The 20,713-nt window shown below is 39.8% G+C and overlaps 1 protein-coding gene and 1 pseudogene across 3 annotated transcripts in view; one reads left to right on the top strand and one right to left on the bottom strand.

Annotated features, from left to right (window-relative positions):
- SFMBT1 (Scm like with four mbt domains 1) overlaps positions 1 to 20,713 on the bottom strand; it is a 191,524-nt gene that overhangs the window by 131,453 nt on the left and 39,358 nt on the right. The gene's annotated exons all lie outside the window — the stretch shown is intronic.
- On the top strand, positions 18,243 to 18,871 carry LOC101416722 (melanoregulin pseudogene; annotated as a pseudogene).

Here is a 20,713-nt window from a genome sequence, read left to right as displayed (position 1 = left end):
GTAGTGAAAAAATAAACATTTTTTTAAATGGCCATCATCAAACACCTTAGAAGGAAACCTCGTAAATCTTATAAAACCTTTGCCCCAAGGGAAGATGAGCACTGCCTTGCCCCAGGGACCCTCAGAAGAGGGCTGAGAGCAAAGCCTGGAGACTGATACCTCCAGCCTCCAGGGAGACGGTAAGCTGCCTTTTGTTCAATCATTCATCAGACTTTAACTCCACTCTTCCTTCTCAAAGCCTGATTATAAGAAGGGCTGCTTTGGGGATTTTGCTGCTGTTTTGTTACATTAAACACTCAGGCATTTTAAAAAGCTTTATGTCAGAGCAAGATAGTGGCAGAGTAAGGAGCTCCTAAAGTCAGCTCCTGCTACAGGGCAGTTAGTAAACACCCAGAGCTCTCTGGCGCTGGCTGAAGCACGGGTTTGGGGGCTGCAGGAGGCCATAAGAGCATGTGCAGGGAAGACTCGTAAGTAGAGCGCTCCACACCCAAGAGGCCCGTGTCCATCCTCCCCTGGAGGCACAAGTCCCCTCGGGAGCTGTTCCGCGGCTGGAATTGAAAGCTCCACTTCCCAAAAACAGGGGAGGAAGAGACAGTTGGGCATCAACTTCAGCTACTGATGAGTAAATTCAGCAGGTTAAAGTACAATGCTGAGAACAGCTAAAGTCTGAGCCTGCCCAGGTCAGAAAGAGGTTGGAAGCCACCATCTTAACTCTGCACCTGGCACAAGCGGAAGCAGGGCAGACTGAAAGTCCCAGTGTTTGTGGGGACCGGTTTCTTTCCATCCAGGTGAGATTGCAGGTCTAGCCTAAGACCCAGTGCCACCTCCGGCAGGGAGGAAGCTGCAGGGACCAATGCCAGCTTCTCCGGGAAATTGCCGGACAACCCGCGGAGGCCAGTGATTGTCCTACTCTGGTGGTGGAAGCCGCCCCAGGAGCTATTCTGTGATGGGAATTGGAAGCTCCATTTCCCAAAAGCAAGGAAGGAGGAGACAACTGACTGCCAATTTCAGCTGATTGGTAGAGTCGGATGGCTAAAGAATAACCCTAGGAACAACTGCGGTGTGAATTGTCCACCACAGAAAAGATCTGTAGCTGCCATTTTGACTCCACCCCCAGCCTGAGGGAGAGCCGGCCAGACCAAATATCACAGTGATGGTAAGAACCGGTTTCTTTTACCCAAATCAGCCTGCAGCCCTAGCCTAGGCTTCAGTCCCACTTCTGGCAGGGAGGAGGCTGGCTAGCTCAGCACCAGTCTATCCAGGTAACTGAGGGTACCTTTGGCTGGCACAAACTGAATAATTAATGTCCACTGGGGCCACTACGGTCATCTTGGACCTGCACTGCATAAATTGCTGCCCACACCTGCAGCTCCATCCCTGCCCCAGGCAGGTGAGAAAGGGGCATGAAGCTTCATCAGTCTCTCTGGGCAACTACAGTCTAGGCCTGTACGACTTGGATTATTCCACACAACAGTGACTGTCCCTACCTCTCGGAAAGGAGAAAGCTGGGAGAAGCTTCATCCATCTCTGGGACAACAAGGGAAGCTTGAGCCTCTATGGTTTATAGCACCAATTATATCCTTGGCTGCTACTGCACAACCAGCAAGGCAGAAAGGGCAGGAAGCCCTAAACTAAAGAGAAAAACTGAACCCAGAATAAATACTCTAGTAATCCAGATGCCAAGACTCCAACTAAAAGTTACAATCCACACAAAGAAACAGGAAGCTATAGTCCAGTTAAAGGAACAAGATAAGCCTCCAGATGACATAAAGGAGTTGAGACAACTAATCATAGATGTTCAAACAAATCTCCTTAATAAATTCAATGAGACAGTTAAAGAGATTAAGGATATTAAGAAGACACTGCATGAGCATAAAGAAGAATTTGAAAGCATGAATAGAAAAATAGCAGATCTTATGGGAATGGAAGGCGCAAAAAATGAAATTAAAAAAACACTGGAGGAAAGCGGACTTGGCCCACTGGTTAGGGCGTCTGTCTACCACATGGGAGGTCCGCGGTTCAAACCCAGGGCCTCCTTGACCCATGTGGAGCTGGCCCATGCACAGCGCTGATTCGCGCAAGGAGTGCCGTGCCACGCAGGGGTGTCCCAGCACAGGGGAGCCCCATGCGCAAGGAGTGCGCCTCGTAAGGAGAGCTGCCCAGCATGAAAGAAAGTTCAGCCTGCCCAGGAATGGCGCCGCACACATGGAGAGCTGACACAGCAGGATGACGCAACGAAAAGAAACACAAATTCCTGTGCCGCTGACAACAAAAGAAGCGGACAAAGAACACGCAGCAAACGGACACAGAGAACAGACAACTGGGGTGGGGGGAGAAGAAGAGAGAAATAAATAAATAAATCTTTTTAAAAAACAAACAAAAAACACTGGAATCATATAATAGCAGATTTGAGGAAGCAGAAGAAAGGATTAGTGAGCTTGAAGAAATGGCCTCTGAGAGTGAACATACAAAAGAACAGATGAAGAATGGAAAAAAATTGAACAAGATCTCACGGAACTAAACGACAGCCAGAGATGTGCAAACATACGTGTCATGGGTGTCCCAGAAGGAGAAAAGAAGGGAAAAGGGGCAGAAGGAATATTTGAAGAAATAATGGTAGAAAATTTTCCAACCCAACTGAAGGACATAGATATCCATGTCCAAGAAGCACAATGTACTCCCACACAAAAAAATGCAGAGACCAACTCCAAGACACAGACTAATCAGAATGTCAAATGCCAAAGACAAAGAGAGAATTCTGAGAACAGCAAGAGAAAAGCAATGCATAACATATAAGAGATACCCTATAAGATTAAGTGTGGTTTCTCACCAGAAACCACAATAAGACAGTGGTCTGATATATTTAGGATACTACAAGAGAAAAACTTACAGGCAAGAATCTTATATCCAGCAAGACTGTCTTTCAGAAATGAGGGTGAGATTAGAATATTTACAGATAAACAGAAAATGAGATAATTTCTAAGCAAGAGACCAGATTTTCAGGAAATACTAAAGGGTGTGCTAGAGCCTGAAAAGAGAAGACAGGAGAGAGAGGCCTGGAAAAGAGTCTAGAAATGAAGATTATATCAATAGAAGTAACTAAAAGTGTCAAAAGAGTGGTGAAAATAAAATGACAGTAGTCAGGAATAAACTTAACCAACGATGTAAAGCACTTGTATTCAGAAAACTGCAACCCAATGTTGAAAGAAATAAAAAAGTCTTAAGTAAATGGAAGAACAGTCCAAGCTCATGAACTGGAAGACTAAATATCATTAAGATGTCAATGCTACTCAAACTGATATACAGAGTCAATGCAATCCCAATAAAAATTTCAGCAACATTTTTTTTTTAATTGAAAACACAATTATCAAATTTATTTGGAAGGGTGCGGAGTCCTGAATAGCCAGGAACATCATAAAAAAGAAAAGCGAACCCTCATCTCCGGACTTTAACTCATACTACCAAGCTATAGTGGTAAAAACAGCATGCTACTGGCATAAAGACAGATACATAGACCAATGGAACCAAACTGATGGCTCAGAAACAGACCCTCACATGTATGGTCAAGTGATTTCTGACCAGCCTGTCAAACCCACACGGCTTGGGCAGAACAGTCCGTTCAGCAAAATGGTGCTGAAAGAACTGGATATCTATAGCCAAAAGAAGGAAAGAGGACCTCTGTCTCATACCTTATCCAAAAATAACTCCAAATGGATCAAAAACCTAAAAATAAAAGCAAGAACCATAAAACTTCTAGAAGAAACTGTAGGAAAATATCTTCAAGACCTAGTGGTAGGTGATAGATTTTTAAAGGAGATAAGAAGAAGACTGAAATGGCCTATTGATGTTTAATGTATGTAGAAGTTTTAATTTGCTTTACTGTAAAAGTGTGGAAATGTATAGAATGGATGGTAAAAAAAGTAACAGCTAGTTTATAAATAGGGATGTGGCTGAAAATGGTAGTCTAGGGATGTAAATGCCAACTGACAGAATGTTAGAGAATAATCTAGGAACTGAATAGCACAGTAAACCAAGAGGTGGATGAGAATTGTGATTGATGGTACAGCTGCAAGAGTGTCCTTTGTGAGCTAGAGCAAATGTATATCACTACTGCAGGATGTTGGGAACGCATGTGAAAAACACAACTGGAGTGACCTATGGATTGTGGTTAGCAGTAATAATATAATATTCTTGCATCTATGCCATAAACGTACTGTGTTGATAATGGGGCAGTATGGAAAATGTGAGCCAAATGTATACTATGAACACGGTAACAATCAGATGATATTATCTGTAACAAATGTTCCACCACAGTGTGGTATGTTGATAGGGAGGTGTTGCTTGGGAATTCTGCATGTGCATGATTGTTTTATAAGTTTACAACTTCTGTCATAAAAAATATATTTAAAAAATAATAATAAGTTGTATTGGGGGAAAAACACACCAAATGTAAGAAAAGGACTATAATTAGAAGTAAGATTTTGACAATATTCTTTCATTATTTGTAACAAACATCTCACGACAATGCAAGATGTTGGTGGAGGGTTGATGTATGGGACCCCTATATGATGTTATGCATGTTTGCTTTGAAAGTTCTGAACTTCTACTATACACTTGTTTATGTATGTTCATGTATAAAAAGATAATAATGATAGGGAGGGTTGGAGAAAAATACTTTGGTTAGTAGTAATATTTTGACAATGCTCTTTAATCATTAGTTAAAAAGGTTTAACAACAATGTAAGGTGTTGGTGGTAGGGTGAGTTATGAGAGTCCTGTATGATGTTACATATGTTTGTTTTGTAAGTTCATAACTCTTACTATATACATATTGTTTATGTATGTTTGTGTGGGTGATATATTTCAATAATTTTTTTTTAAAAAGCTTTATGTCAGACATTAAATATTCGTGCACTCTGGTCACATGCGCTGTACAATTCATTCTTTGGAATCTTTAGAGTTTAAGGCCAAGAAGCAGACTGTCAGTTGTAAATGCCAAGAGCCCCACAAAACCACATATGCATCCTTCCTTCAAGAAGCTCATTTCACTAAATTACTGAGGTTGGTGAGTCTAACAGGTCATGTAGTCCAATAATACTCAACTATATTGTGGTACACAGCATTCCCATGCCCAACATTCCCACGAACAACAAGATCTGTTACCCTAAGGCAGGGGTTCTTAGCCAGGGATCCATGGTTAAGACCCCCCCTTGGGGGTGCATGGAAAGATTTCAGGAGGTCAATGAGCTTAAACTGAAAAACATCAACTTATTATGTTTATTTTCTCTGACCTTCAACTGAAATCTAGCATTTCCTTCGCTTACGAATGCATGCAATAAATTACAGTAGTATTCATTTCATATCACATTACAGTTGTTGCCTATCTCAAAAAATCACTTGTCCATGGAACAAAAAAGGTTAAGAACCACTGCCTACACGGTGTTTCTCCAGCACGGTGTTCTTCCTCACCCATCTCTGAGGAGAAGGTTGTTCCATTCTGTGCTCAAGCACCATCAATGACACAGTGACAGGAAATTCCTGTGACTACCTCTCAGAACAATCTATTCCACTTCTGGGCAGTTCCACCACAAAGTCTGTCTTAAACAGCCCCCAAGACCCTACGGCTTCTACAATCAGTGCTGCCCACTCAGAACAAGTCTGTGCCTTTGCTCACACAAAATCCCTGCACATGGCTGAAAGAACTAACTGTCTATTCAAATGCTAAGACAGGTCCTGAATTCCCTCACTATTCTAGTCTCTTCTCTTAAACATATTCCAGCTTATCTGTATTCCAAAACTGAATAAAACATAAATTAAAACCTTAAAAGTACTTAGATTTCTATTTTACATGGTCTACTTCTGTGATAAGGCAAAATATTTCAAAGGTAAGCTTGTTCAGTTAATTTTAATACTGAGATCTTGGTAGATAGTGGGTCTTGATGGCACAAAGCATGCTGTTTACTTAAACTTCACACATCATTTCATAAAAGCAGAGCACACTTCAGAAGAACAAACTAAGGGAAAGTATGGATGGATCAGCATACCCCAGAAGATGAATGGAAAAATAACTAAAAGCATATTTCCAGGTGGGATTCAACTGCTTCACTTCAAAATTCCCACTCAAACACCAGAGTACTTTTGTAGGACGCTTGGCACTTCGTGATTCCCTAGAAAAGCACGTACACTAGAATGATTTTTTCCTACTAGTTAGCTCCTCAGCGCCCCAGCCCTGCCTTATTAGTCTTTTTCTTTGATCAGGCACCATGCAGATAAAAATGCAGTTTGTATCTGATGAACAAAACTGTTTTGTCATCTGTATCAATAAAATCTGAGTATCAACTCTCAAATTTTTCATCCTATAATTAAAAGGGTAACAAGAAAACTAAAAATATTATTGAAAAGTATCCCAACTCTGAAAAATCTAATGTCTTACCAGTTTTTAAAAAATAGTCATTTCAAAATAACACATATATAGAGGTGGCTAAAAAGGCAAAAAAGCATTTTTAAACAAAAGCCTTAACAGTTATAAACTCCAACTAAATCCTTAACAAAATAATGTATTTGCACTTCAGTCTATGTGGCTAAATAGAGATGCTCAGTTAAAGGTTCTTGGGCATTGTATTTCTTTTTTGAGGTACCAGAGCCAGGATTGAAACTGGGAGTTTGTATGCGCAAACATGGCACTCAACCACTGCGCCACATCGGCTCCCCGAGTTGGTTTTTCCCTTTGTTTGCTTGTTGTCTTTTTGTTTTTAGGAGGCAGTGGGAACCAAACCCTGAACCTCCCATGTGGGAAGCAGGCACTCAACCTCTTGAGCCACATCTGCTCCCCAGCAGTAATTTTTTTTTGTAGCAAAGCTATTACATCTGATACATTATTATACCATGGAAAAGTCCATTTTAAAACAAACTATTTAAAAATTGACCTATTACACATCTGTAATACACTAGCTGTTCTGCTGCACTGTTTATATGCCTGCTACATTTACACTGCCGTCACTTACAAAATACATGATCTTTATATGCTAGAACTAACTGTAATGGCCTAACTGTGGACTGATATTAGTATATAAACTTTCCCCACTCCCAGTCCATCCATGCACTCAGCTCTGATCATTCTAAGTATCTGCTATCTGTGGCTCCTATTAGGTGTTGATCTACTTAACAAAATACTACAAAATTTACTGTGACATTAGATTACTGTTTAAAACAAATGCAATGAAAGAAAAAAAAAATCACCTATTTAGGGAAAAATTCTGAAGACAGAGTTAAACAACGAAGATACAAAAAGAAAAAATAAGCCACTCAATAATATGAAAAACTCAACAGGATTTATGTCAACATTACAACTTTTCTTATTTATACCTAAGATCGAGGAAAGAATAGGATAATAGAAAAATAGAGCAGCGTAAGATTCAGCAGCATCATAAATCAAAGCTGTGAGAAAAAAGCATGCTATTATCATATTTTCATTACAAAATACTATGCTGGGACAGGATAAGGTCAAGATTGCACTGTGCTTTTATAAAGCAATAATTCAGGATATAGCCTATGCTTTTAAAGCAGGTCTTTAAGAAGAGCCAAATACAACAATTTTACACAGAGGTTTAAACAGAAAGGTTTGTTCACAATCCATTACTGCAAAGGGGAACGGAAAAAAAAACAAAACACCTCATTCTACTAATTAGGTGAAACTGTTTGTCTGCCAATTCAACTGGGAAATGGTACACTAGAAAAAATATCTACCCAAACAACTTGTTAATAGTCATTGCATTTGTAACTAAAAAGAACATACACAACTACACCCCACTGAGGAGCAAAATAAAAAATGAGAGTAATATTCTTTTCATACAAGTATTCTACCTAACGAATGATGAAAGAATGACAAAACCCCTAATAAACTAATTGATCTAGGTGTTGACCACCAATCACAGTTAACATCACCTAACAAGAAACAACCTGAAACATGGCATGCCTACTGATAGAACACAACACAAAATATGAAAGTCTTGCCAAAAATAAATAAATTCAAACTGGAAAACTCTACAAAACAACTATCTGGTTTCATCACATAAATAAGTTGCAAAGAAAAAAAAGAGATGAGGAAGGGTAGTACAGATTTTAAAATACTTTGAAATTTAAAAAACAAAATTAATTGTATTCACCACAGCACCAAAAAGAATATACTTAGGAATAAATTAACAAACGTAATACAAGACCTATACACTGAAAACTTAAAAATATTGTTGAATGAATGTAAGATGATATAAGTAAATAAAAAAATATACCATATTCATAAATTAGAACATTCAAAGATGCCAAGGTAATTCAATGGGAAAAGGAGAGTGTTTTCAACAAACAGTTCGGGAACGAACGGCTATCCATATGGACAAAAATGAACCTTGAGGGAAGCAGCTGTGGCTAAGTCATTTGGGCTCCCGTCTACCATATGGGAAGCCCTGGGTTTGCGTCCCAGGGCCTCCTTGTGAAGGCAGGCTCGCCCGCATGCTGTGGAGCGCCGCATGGCCCACAAGTGCCATGGAGAGCAAACTCAGCAAGGTGACGCAACAAAAAAGGGAGACAAGAAAAGAAAAAACACAAAAGAGCATGCAGCGAATGGACAGAGAGCAGACAGCACACAAAAAGCCACAAGCGGGCGGGGGGGGGGGGGGGGGGGGGGAGAATAAAAAAAAAAAAAAGAACCTTGTCCTTCACCTCAAGCCATACTTAAAAACTCTAAATGGATCAGAGACCTATATGTAAGACTGAAATTATAAAACATCTAGAAATTAACAGCAGAAAATATTTTTAATCTTGGTTTAGGCAAAGATTTTCTAGATATGAAACAAGTAAGCACAAAAAAAACTGATAAATTGGAACTGGGAGAAAATATTTATAAAACATATATTTGATAAGGGACTTGAAGATAAAGAACTGTTACAATGCAGTAAGACAAACAATCCAGTAAAAAATGGGCAAAAGATTTGAACAGACATTTCAACAAAGGAGATATATGAATGGCAAATAAGAACATGAAAGTGTTCAGCCACATTAGTCATTAGGAAAATACAAATTAAAACCACAATAAAATACTATTATACACCAACTAAAATGGCTACAATAAACAGGCTAACAATGCAAGTGGAACAATTGGAGCCCACTAAGTAACACTGAAAAAATTTGCAAGTTTCCTAAAAAGTTTGGAAGTTTCTTATAACGTTAAACATATACTTCCCAGAAACCCCAGAAAATTCCATTCATGGCTATTACCAAAGAGAAATGAAAACATGTCCACAAGAACACTTGTACACAATGTTCATTGCTATGAACTGAAAACAGCCCAAATGTCTATCAAATGGTAAATGGATAAACAAACTAAGGTACATCTATCCAATGGAATACTAATAAGCAATAACAAGGAGCAAACTACTAACACAACAATAACTATACTACTACATACAATAACAGGGATGAATCTGAAAAACATCATGCTAAATGAAATAAAACACAAAAGACTAACTTTACTAGTAAAAATGTAAACTGCTTCAAGTTTATTGTAAAGTGATGTGATAACATCTTAAAAACCAAAAACATTTATAAAAACTAAAATATGGGAAACGGACTTGGCCCAGTGGTTGGGGCGTCCGTCTACCTCATGGGAGGTCCGCAGTTCAAGCCCCGGGCCTCCTTGACCCGTGTGGAGTTGGCCCATGCGCAGTGCTGATGCGCGCATGGAGTGCCGTGCTACACAGTGGTGTCCCCCGCGTAGGGGAGCCCCACGCGCAAGGAGTGCGCCCCATAAGGAGAGCCGCCCAGCGCGAAGGAGGGAGCGCCCACACTTCCCGTGCCGCTGACGACAACAGAAGCGGACAAAGAGACAAGACGCAGCAAAAAGACACAGGAAACAGACAACTGGGGGAGGGGAGGGGAATTAAAAAAATAAAAATAAAATCTTAAAAAAAAAAAAAAAAAAAACTAAAATATGCACACTTTGACCCAACTCTCCTTCTGGAAATTTATCTTCCAGAAACTCACACAAAAATGCAAAGAATGAAAGGTATTTATTACAACATTGTTTGTAATGATAAAAAAAATTTTTTCAAACTACTCAAATATCCACCAATAGGTGACTCAGTAAATAAATTGTTAAATACAATGAAAAAAATAATACCAGAGGGGGATAAAAGGGTGTGAATAAGGATGAAGCAAAAGTGGATATGAGTTGATAATTGGGAAAATGAACACTTGGATGCTCATTTGGCTATTTTATCAACTTTTGTACACTGGAAATTCTTGACACACAAAAAAAGACCATAAAACAAGGACATAATTCTTTACAAATGGTTATCTTATCTAACCCCTTTCTTTCCCAAACCTATAACATCAACAGGGGTAGGAAGGGCTTTTACACTATATATAAACTGATGCAAATAAATTATTAAGGTTCCATCCACTTTAATTTTTCTTAAATTATCAGGTAATCCCCGAACAGAAGAATCTCTCTTTCAAAAATCCTGAACCGAACAAAAAGTGGATGGCAGTTCACCCTCAAGTACTGTGCTCTTGCCATTAAGCAGTTCTTCATTTCTAATACAGCAACCACACGCCTCTAAGTAAGGTAACATGGATAGAAAGGATCATTACCTATTATAAACTTAGTTTTTTACAGAATGTGACCTTTTCCTTTTAAAGGATTAAATATTATTTGCACTATGTATTGTGCTATCTCTTAATTATAACAGAATCAAGGGACCTTGGATATCACCAATCCCAATACCCTGAATTGACAAAAACAAAACTGTCCAGGTCCCAAAACATTATTTAAAATTAAGTCTTTCAATATTCGGTATTTAGGAGATATTTTCTCCTCAGTCTAACATGCAGAGTGCGTGCTCATTAAACACATACTGAAATAAACTGTAATGAATAACTGAGGCAAAAATTGGATGAAAACTTTGTGGGGCCTAAATTAGAAAAGAAGTGAAACTTTATTTGCGGATCACGTGATCCTACATACAGAAAATCCTGAAAAGTCCACAACAAAGCTACAGGAACTGAAAAACTAATTCAGCAAAGTTCCAGGGTACAAGATCAATGTGTAAAAATAAATGTTACTATACACTAGTAATGAACAATCTGAAGAAGAAATCAAGAAAAAAAATCCATTTTCAAAACCAACTAAAAAATCAAATATCTAGGAAAAAACCTAACAAAGGATGTAAAGAAACCATACACAGGAAAACACAAAACCAAAGAAATCAAAGACCTAAATAAATGGAAGAATATCCTGTACTTATGGATTGGAAGACTAAATATTGTTAAGCTGTAAATTCTACCCAAAGTATTTCTGGATTTCTGAATTCCTAACTATACCCCTGGAGGGACTAGAAAAAGAATAGTAATCTCAAAGCAAACAGAAGGAAAGAAATAAAGTTTAGAGCAGAAGTAAATGAAATTCAGAACAAAAAAAACAAAAGAATCAATATAACCAAAAGGTGGTTCTTCGAGATCAACAATATCAACAAATCCTTACCTAGACTGACAAAGAAAAGAGGGAAAAGATGCAAATAAATAAAATCAGAAATGAAAGGGGGAACATTACCACTGACTCCAGAAAAATAAGAGAGACCATAAAAGGATACTACAAACAACTGTTTGCCAAAAAATATAAATGCAAAGAGAAACTCCTATAAAGACACGAATAACCTACACGGACCCTAGAAGAAATAGAAGCCCTCAACAAACCAATCACGAGTAAAGAGATTCAAAGAGTCACCAAAAATTTCTAAAAGATCCAAGGCCCAGGACCAGATGGCTTCACAGGTGAATTCTACAAATCACTCAAACTCTTTTAAAAAATTGAATGGGAGGGAATGCTACCAAACTCATTCTATGAAGCCAAAATCACCCTAATACTAAAGCCAGATTAAGAGGCTACAAAAAAAGAAAATTGCAGACCAATTTCTCTAATGAATATAAATGGAAAAACCCTCAACAAAATACTTGCAAACTGAATTCAAAAGCACATTAAGGGAAGCAGACTTGGCCCAGTGGTTAGGGCGTCCGTCTACCGTATGGGAAGTCCACGGTTCAAACCCTGCGCCTCCTTGACCCGTGGGGAGCTGGCCCATGAGCAGTGCTGATGCGCGCAAGGAGTGCCCTGCCATGCAGGGTTGTCCCCCGCGTAGGGGAGCCCCACGCACCAGGAGTGCGCCCTGTAAGGAGAGCCGCCCAGTGCTAAAGAAAGTTCAGCCTGCCCAGGAATGGCACCGCACACACAGAGAATTGACACAGCAAGATGACGCAACAAAAAGAGACACAGGTTCCCGTGCCACTGACAACAGAGCAGACAAAGAAGAAGAACACGCAGCAAAATGGACACAAAGAACAGACAACGGGGGGGGGGGGGGGGGGGGGAAGAGGAGAGAAATAAATAAAAATAACTCTTTAAAAAATAGAGAAATGAATGAATGAATAAATAAATTTTAAAAAGCACATTAAAAGGAAGCAAGCATAATCCCCAGTACCTTAAAAAAAAAAAAAAAAAAAGCACATCTCAAGAATCCCTGCTGTTTTTTCTGTCTGTGTTGTCTTCTCTTCTCAATTTCTCACCTCTAGGATTCACTGGGATTCAATCCTGGAGACCTCTGTGGGGAGAGAGGTACCCTGTCAATTGTGCCACCTCAGTTCCTGGTTTCTGTGGCACTTCACCTTGACTCTCCCCTTGTCACTCTCTTCATGCATCATCACCCTGCTGCACAACTCACTTTTACGGGGCACTGGCTCACTACACAGGGATTCACATGGGCACTGGCTTGCCACACAGGAATGCTTTCTCTTCTTCTTTTTCACCAGGAGGCCCCAGGGACTGAACCCAGGTCCTCCCATATGGTAGGCGGAAACCCTATCAGTTGAGCCACATCTGCTTCCCCACAACAATTATACACCACAATCAAGTGGGTTTTATCCCACGTATGCAAGAGAGGTTTAATGCAAGAAAATCAATTGGTATAATACACTATGTAAACAAAGAGAAGGGGGAAAAAAATTATATGATCATCTTGATTGATGCAGAAAAGGCATTTGACAATACAGCTCCCTGTCTTGATAAAAAACACTCTAAAAGATAGGAATAGAAGGAAACTTTCTCAACATGGTAAAGGGCACATATGAAAAACCCGTAGCTAACATTGTACTCAACAGTTAAAGACTGAAAGTTTTCCTATTAAGACCAGGAACAAGACAAGGATCCCCACTGTCACCACTGTTATTCAATATTGTGCTAGATGTTCTAACTAGAGCAATAAGGCAAGAAAAAGAAATAAAAGGTTCCCAAATAGGAAAGGAAGAAGTACAACTTTTCCTATTTGCTGATGATATGATTCCATACCTAAAACTCCCAGAAAAAACACACAAGAAAACTACTAGAATTAACTAAAAGTTCAGGAAAGTAAAGGGATCCAAGACAAATATGCAAAAATCAGTAGTGTGTCTGTACACTACTAATGAGCAATCCGAGAAGGAAATCAGAAAAAAAAAACTCCATTTACATTAATGACTAAAAGAATCAAATATTTAGGAACAAATTTAACCAAGATCATAAAGGACTTGTATTAAGAAAACTATAGGGAAGCGAACTTGGCCCAGTGGTTAGGGCGTCCATCTACCACATGGGAGGTCCACAGTTCAAACCCAGGACCTCCTTGACCCGTGTGGAGCTGGCCAATGCGCAGTGCTGATACGCGCACAGAGTGCCGTGCCACGCAGGGTGTCCCCCGTGTAGGGGAGCCCAACGTGCAAGGAGTGCACCCTGTAAGGAGAGCTGCCCAGCACAAAAGAGAGTGCAGCCTGCCGCACACACAGAGATCTGACACAAGATGATGCAACAAAAAGAAACACAGATTCCCGTGCTGCTGACAACAAAAGAAGCAGACAAAGAAGACGACGCAGCAAACAGACACAGAGAACAGACAACCGGGGCGGGGGAGGGAGAGAAATAAATAAATAAATAAATCTTTTTTTTAAAAAACTATAAAATACTGCCAGAAGACACTAAAGACCTAAATAAGTGGAAGGACATTCTATGTTCATGGACTGGAAGACTAAATATCATTAAGATGTCAGTTCTACCCAAACTGATTTACAGATCCAACACAATCCCAATAAAAATTCCAATAGCCATTTTTGAAGAAATGGAAAAACCAGTTATCAAATTTATTTGGAAGGGGCCTCAAAAAGCCCAAAAATGTCTGTAAAAAGAAGAATGAAGTTGAAGGACTCTTACTTCCTAACTTTAAAAAGTATATTACTTAGCTACAGTGGTAAAAAAAGCATGGTACTGGCATAAAGGTAGACATATTGACCAATGGAATCGAATTGAAGATTCAGAGATAGACTCTCACATCCAGGGTCAAGTGGCTTTTTTAGACCAACTTTTTTTTCTAATAACAGTTTTCAAGCATGTGTGTAGTAGCACCTCATTTTATTTTTTTTAAGATTTATTTTTTTTATATATTTCTCTCCCCTTCCCCTCCCCCCGGTTGTCTGCTCTCTATGTCCATTCGCTGTGTGTTCTTCTGCGACCGCTTCTATCCTTATCAGCGGCACTGGGAATCTGTGTTTCTTTTTTTTGCATCGTCCTGTTGTGTCAGTTCTCCGTGTGTGCGGCACCATTCTTGGGCAGGCTGCACTTTCTTTCACGCAGGGCGGCTCTCCTTATGGGGCGCACTCCTTGCGCATGGGGCTCCCCTACACGTGGGGCACCCCTGCATGGCATGGCACTCATTGCACATATCAGCACTGCACATGGGCCAGCTCCACATGGGTCAAGGAGACCTGGGGTTTGAACTTTGGACCTCCCATGTGGTAGGGAGACGCCCTATCCATTTGGGCCAAGTCTGCTTCCCATCAAGTGGTTTTTAACAAAGCTGTCAAACCCACCCAGGTGAGTAAGAACAGTCTATACAACAAATGGTGCTGGAGAAGTAGATATCCATAGCTACAAGAAAGAAGAGGACCCCTATCTCACACCTGAGACAAAAATTACCTCAAGCACCTAAATATAAAAGCTACAACCATAAAACTCCTATAAGAAAATGTAAGGAAATATCTTCAAGATCTTGTGGTAGGTGGTGGTCTCTTAAATCTCATACCCAAAGCACAAGCAACAAAAGGAAAAATGGATAAATGGAATCTCTTCAAAATTAAACACTTCTGTGCTTCAAATGACTTTGTTAAGAAGGTGAAAAGGTAGCCTACTCAATGGGAGAAAATTTTTTAGAAACCACATATCCAATAAGGGTTTGATTTCCATGTTAAATAAAGAGATCATATAACTTGACAATAAAAAAAACAAGCAATCCAATTTTAAAATGGGCAAAAGGTATGTGAACAGGTATTTTTCCAAAGAACAAAAGCAAATGGACAAAAAACACATTTAAAAAATGCTCAACATCACTAGCTTTTAGGGAAATGAAAATCAAAACTTCAACGTGATACCATTTTAAAAAACAAAACTACAAATGCTGGAGAGGATGTGGAGGAAAAGGAACACTCTTTCGCTATTGGTGGGAATGTAAAATTGTGCAGTCTCTGTGGATGACAGTTTGGCGGTTCCTCAGGAAGCTAAATATAGAACTGCCATATGATCTGCAATCCTGCTACTAGGAATACATGTAGGAATATAGGAAGAACTGAGAGCAAGGATGCTAACAGGCATTTGCACATCAATGTTCATAAAGGCATTTTCAGAATTGCTACAAGATGGAAACAACCAAAGTGTCCATCAGCAGATGAATAGACAAAGTATAGTATATAAATATAAATAAAATGGATTATTCAGCTGTAAAAAGGAATGAAGTTCACCCTCATCAATATGATGGCATGATTGTCACAGAACAACAAACAAGAAATGACAAAAACATCTTTCTCAAATTTCAAAAAGACATTTAAAGGATTGCAGTAAGAGGACAGGCACCAAATTGAGAAAAAGGCTACTTAAAAGCTGTAGGATCTTGTGCCACTCTTTCTGGTCCCTCCACTGTCCCTCACCGACTCAGCACAGTGTGAGCTCTGGTCCTGCTCCTAGCGCGAGCACAGGGTAGCCCTCATGTACATCCGGGAGCATGTATGTCTGATCCAATTTGTCTCGTGGTGACCTGAGGGACTCGCCATTCCAGAACTCATCCTGTAAGTAAAAGGAAGTTCACAGAGCTCTCTATAGAACGCTGCGGGAGAGCAGTCAACTCATGTTACCTGGGGCAAGATATTGCTGGCTGTGAACAGACAGTGCAGTGCCCAGAAGCAGGAGTAAACTACTTCCTAGGGAAGAGGAAACATTCAGAACTAAACAAATGGGGGAATTTCTCAGGCAACACACACATGCCCAAGACAAGACAGGTGCAGAAAGGATTAGGGAGGCCCCTACACTTTGGTCTAGAACTATTCTCTAAATTCTTTTGTGTGGAAAAAAACATGAAGGAGGGCACTTGAACAGGTCATTCTGCAAAGACTGGGAAGGGTGCTTCTATCCCCCACACCCCTTTTTTTGTTGTTGCTAGCTCCTGGAATTCAAGGAAAGCTCTATCATTATACTAGCCAGATACAAGCTTAAGGAATAGACACCTCGGAGTCTAAATTCCAGCAATAACACATTAAAATATCAAAATGTCCAGGTTTCAACTAAAGATTACAAAATACATAATACAAAGAATCAGGGAGTAACTGCCCAGGCAAAGGAAAAGGTTAAGGCATAAGAAATCATCAATAGAGAACAAGATCTGGAATACACCAGACAAAGACTTTCAAAAACAGGTCCTAAATATGCTCAAAGAGCTAAAGGAAAATGTGGACAAACAACTAAAGGAAATTAGGAAAACAGCAGGTGAGCACAAAGGAAATATCAATAGGGAGATGGAAATTATAAAAAGGAACCAAACAGAGACCAAAGTAAAAGAAATTTATAATTCCTTTGAGGAATTTAATAGAGCTGGTAGAAGAAAGAATCAGTGAACATGAAGATAAGACAATTTATGGAAGCGGATGTGGCTCAGGCAACTGGGCTCCCACCTACCATATGGGAGGTCGCCGGTTCGGATCCAAGTGCCTCCTAAAGAAGACAGTGAGCTGATGCAATGGGCAGGTGCCCTGACACAACATGACACAACAAGAGACATGGGGAGGAAAAACAGAATGAGAGAAACAACAAAGCAGCAAGTGGAGGTGCCTCAAGTGATTAGACACCTCTCTCCCACACCAGAGGTCCCAGGTTTGGCTCCTGATGCCTCCTAAAGAAACAAGGAACAGACTCAGGAAGTGAAAAAGAACAAGGAGATGGGGAGAAATAAATTAATTAATCTTAAAAAAAAAAAAAAGAGTTTAAATCATCCAAGTCTGAGGAGCAGAAAGAGGAAAGAATGAAGAAAAGTAAAGAGTCTGAGGAACCTGTGGGACACCATTAAGCATACCAATATATGCATTATAGAAGTCCCAGAAGTAGAAGAAAGAAAGGGACAAAGGGAATATTTAAAGAAATAATAATAAATCATTATTTAACAAACAACATGAATATACACATCCCAGATGCTCATCACACTCCAAACTGGATCAACCCAAATAGCCCCACACCACAGCATATTATAATCAAATAGCTGAATGCTAACAATAGAGAATTCCGAAAGCCACAAGAAAGCAACAATAGTCATGTACAATGTAGCCTCAATAAAATTAAATGTCAGTTTCTCATCAGAAGCAGAATGACATTTTAAAAGAGCTAAAAGCAAAAAACTGCCTACCTAAGAACTCTATATCCAGGGAAGTAGACATGGCTCAACTGATAGAGCATCCATCTACCATATGGAGCATCCAGGGTTCGATCTCCAGGTCTTCCTGACCTGTGTGGTAAGCTGGCCCACGCACAGTGCTGCCACACAAGGAGTGCTGTGCCATGCAGGGGCGCCCTCGCATAGGGGTGCCCCCCACACAAGGTGTGCACCCCGCAAGGAAAGCCACCTGAAAAAAGCACAGCCTGCCCAGGAGTGGCACCGCACACATGGAGAGCTGACACAGCAAGATGACGCAACAAAAAAGAGACGCAGTTTCCCAGTGCTGCCAGATAATGCACGCAGATATAGAAGAACACAAAGCGAATGGACAGAGATCAGACAACAGGGCGAGGGAAGGGGAAAGAAATAAATAAATCTTTAAAAAACAGAATTCTATATCCAGCAAAACTGTCTTTCAAAAATGAGGGAGAGGGATGGGGTGCAGTGGGCCAGACGGTGTGCAGCTGGGCCGGCTCTCGCAGGATCTTCTGGTCCCTCTGATGATAACAATCCATATTCTTCATTTGGAGCAATCTTGTGAGAGATGACGAAAAGAATTTGTGCAGTGTGCCTCATGATGTGTCCCACATAGAGGCAGCTGATGACAGAACCCTGTACAACTTGGTAATTGTTTGTAATCAACAGGCCAAAGACTCAGCATAATGGCAAAAACTCAACTATGATATCTATACCCTGCGGCATATTCGAAGGGAAGTGAGAAACAGGTGGAAACACATTTTAGAATATTTAGGTTTTCAAAAGGAGGTAGACTCTTTGCTGTCAGTCACTAAACTCAGCACCATCAGTGATTTCAAAAACACAAAGAAAGCTCAAGAGATGCTGTTAAAACTGGCTGAAGAGACCAGTATTTTTCCAACAACTTGAGAGCTCTCAAAGAGGTATCTCTTTGTGTTGGACCATCTCATTGCTCTTGATGCTGCAGAAGAGTTCTTTAAAATTGCCAATTGGACTTATCTTAAGAAGCCTGGGGTCCCATGCCTGGCAAATGGCCAGAAAGAACTGCACTACCTTCCCTTCTCAAGTCCCTAAAAGAAAGGCTCAGAGGCAGAAATGGAATTTTTCCATTGGGACTCAACAGCCAACCAAAGCTAGACAGTTACATGTAAACAAGTAGAGGGCTGGCTAAGTGACAAATGAAGGTCTCTGAATCTTGTAAAATCTAAGGGTCTGATCTTCATGAGGCCCTTACTCTATGAAACGTGTACCACTGGTGATCTTGCACCTACAAGAGTTGGTCTGTGGGATGTTTCATAATGGTTGCTTAGCTTCCAAGAAAACCTATTGCCCCAGTTTTGATTTTGGTTGTATAGTAAGCTCTAACCTTTAATCCTATTAGGCAAATGGGATATTCTAGTTATTGAAATGACATGATTGATAGAGGGAGCGCTCATAGAGCCCAAGTATAGTTTACCAAGTTTTTAATAGTTATCATGTAGTATAGGCCAACACCAAAACAATGCTAGGCATAATGTGAACTTTCTTTGATTCAGAAGAACCTGCAGAACCTTGGAAGTTGTCAGAGGCATCTTTTTGAGTTTCAGTTATAATTGCTCAGAGGGGCAGGTATATCAGATAATAGAGATGCCTAGGATGCGGCTCATAAATGAGTTCTAAAGAGGCTGCCCCCAAGCAAGACTTCCTGTGCCAACATGTAAAAGGTTACTCGAAAAGCCTTTAGCATTTTATCTGGAATAGTATCTGTAAGCTGAAACATCTGTCCTCTGCTTCCTTCTCTTCTCTTTACTCTGTTTCTAGCTTACTGACTGAGAGTTGTACCTGCCCCAGGACCTCTCCTGCAGACCTGCAGCTATAGGGGGTATTGTCTCAATGAAGGTCCTTGCTGAGCTCTTTTCAGTTCTCAAGAGGCTCTCCAAAATGGAGCGATGCTGCCAATGCAGCTTACTTCTATCTACAGATTGAGAAGTCCAGCTTCCAAAGTTACTTGCTGGAAGGAAAATGTGGCTCAAGCAGGTGGGTGCCTGCCTACCGCATGGGAGATGGCGGGTTTGGCTCCCAGTGCCTCCAAAAAGAAGACAGATAGAGAGCAGACAGCAAGCACAAACAATGGGGGTGGGAATAAATAAATATATATTTTTTAAAGTTACTTCCCTTTAACAGGAAGCTTGCCAGGAGGTCATTATTGAAAAGACTTTAAGGACTTGTAGGAATTATCCATAGATTGATGTGAAAAGGGGCAGTATTTTTACTTTTACATATTTTTCACTTTTGACTTCAGATTAAAAAGTAACTTGTATTTAGTCTGTTCAGGGTTTTATGACTTGAAAATTACCATATTCCGACTAAATATTTTGGTAGTGTACAAAGTGTTGAAAACATTTGTTAGAAGAAATTCATGTTCTCCACTTATTAATGCACTGCAAGCCTACTGAACTGACATGCTTCAGGAACATTTTCCCTAGTTTAGAAATTAAGTTAAACTTTTATTTTTTATATTTAATACTTAATCTCTCTCTTGTTTTATTTAACTTAGCTTGCAGATATTTCCCCTTACTTTTGTAGGCTTTTGTAAGATAAACAGTAAAACAGACAAACAATAAAAAAAAAAATCTTTGGAAACTATACTGTTTAATCTTTGTACTAGGAATTTGTATTTTGTCTTTCTGCCTTTTTTATGTCCAAAATAGATGAGATTGTTTGTATTTATGAAGAATAAAGTATTACCATAGTCTTCATTTTTGGTAATGAATAAGGGTAAGATTGTCTTTATGAGTATAAAAACACATGGAAATGTCCAGGAAATTTTCCTTCTAAGCAATTAAAAGGTTTCTGTATTTAAAAAAAAAAATGAAGGAGAGGGAAGCAGCTGTGGTTCAATCAGTTCAGCTTCCATCTCCCATGTGGGAGGCCCTG

This window comes from Dasypus novemcinctus, unplaced genomic scaffold, assembly GCF_030445035.2.
Source record: "Dasypus novemcinctus isolate mDasNov1 unplaced genomic scaffold, mDasNov1.1.hap2 scaffold_157, whole genome shotgun sequence".
NCBI classification, from domain to species: domain Eukaryota; kingdom Metazoa; phylum Chordata; class Mammalia; order Cingulata; family Dasypodidae; genus Dasypus; species Dasypus novemcinctus.
This window is presented reverse-complemented; position numbering and strand designations above follow the sequence as displayed.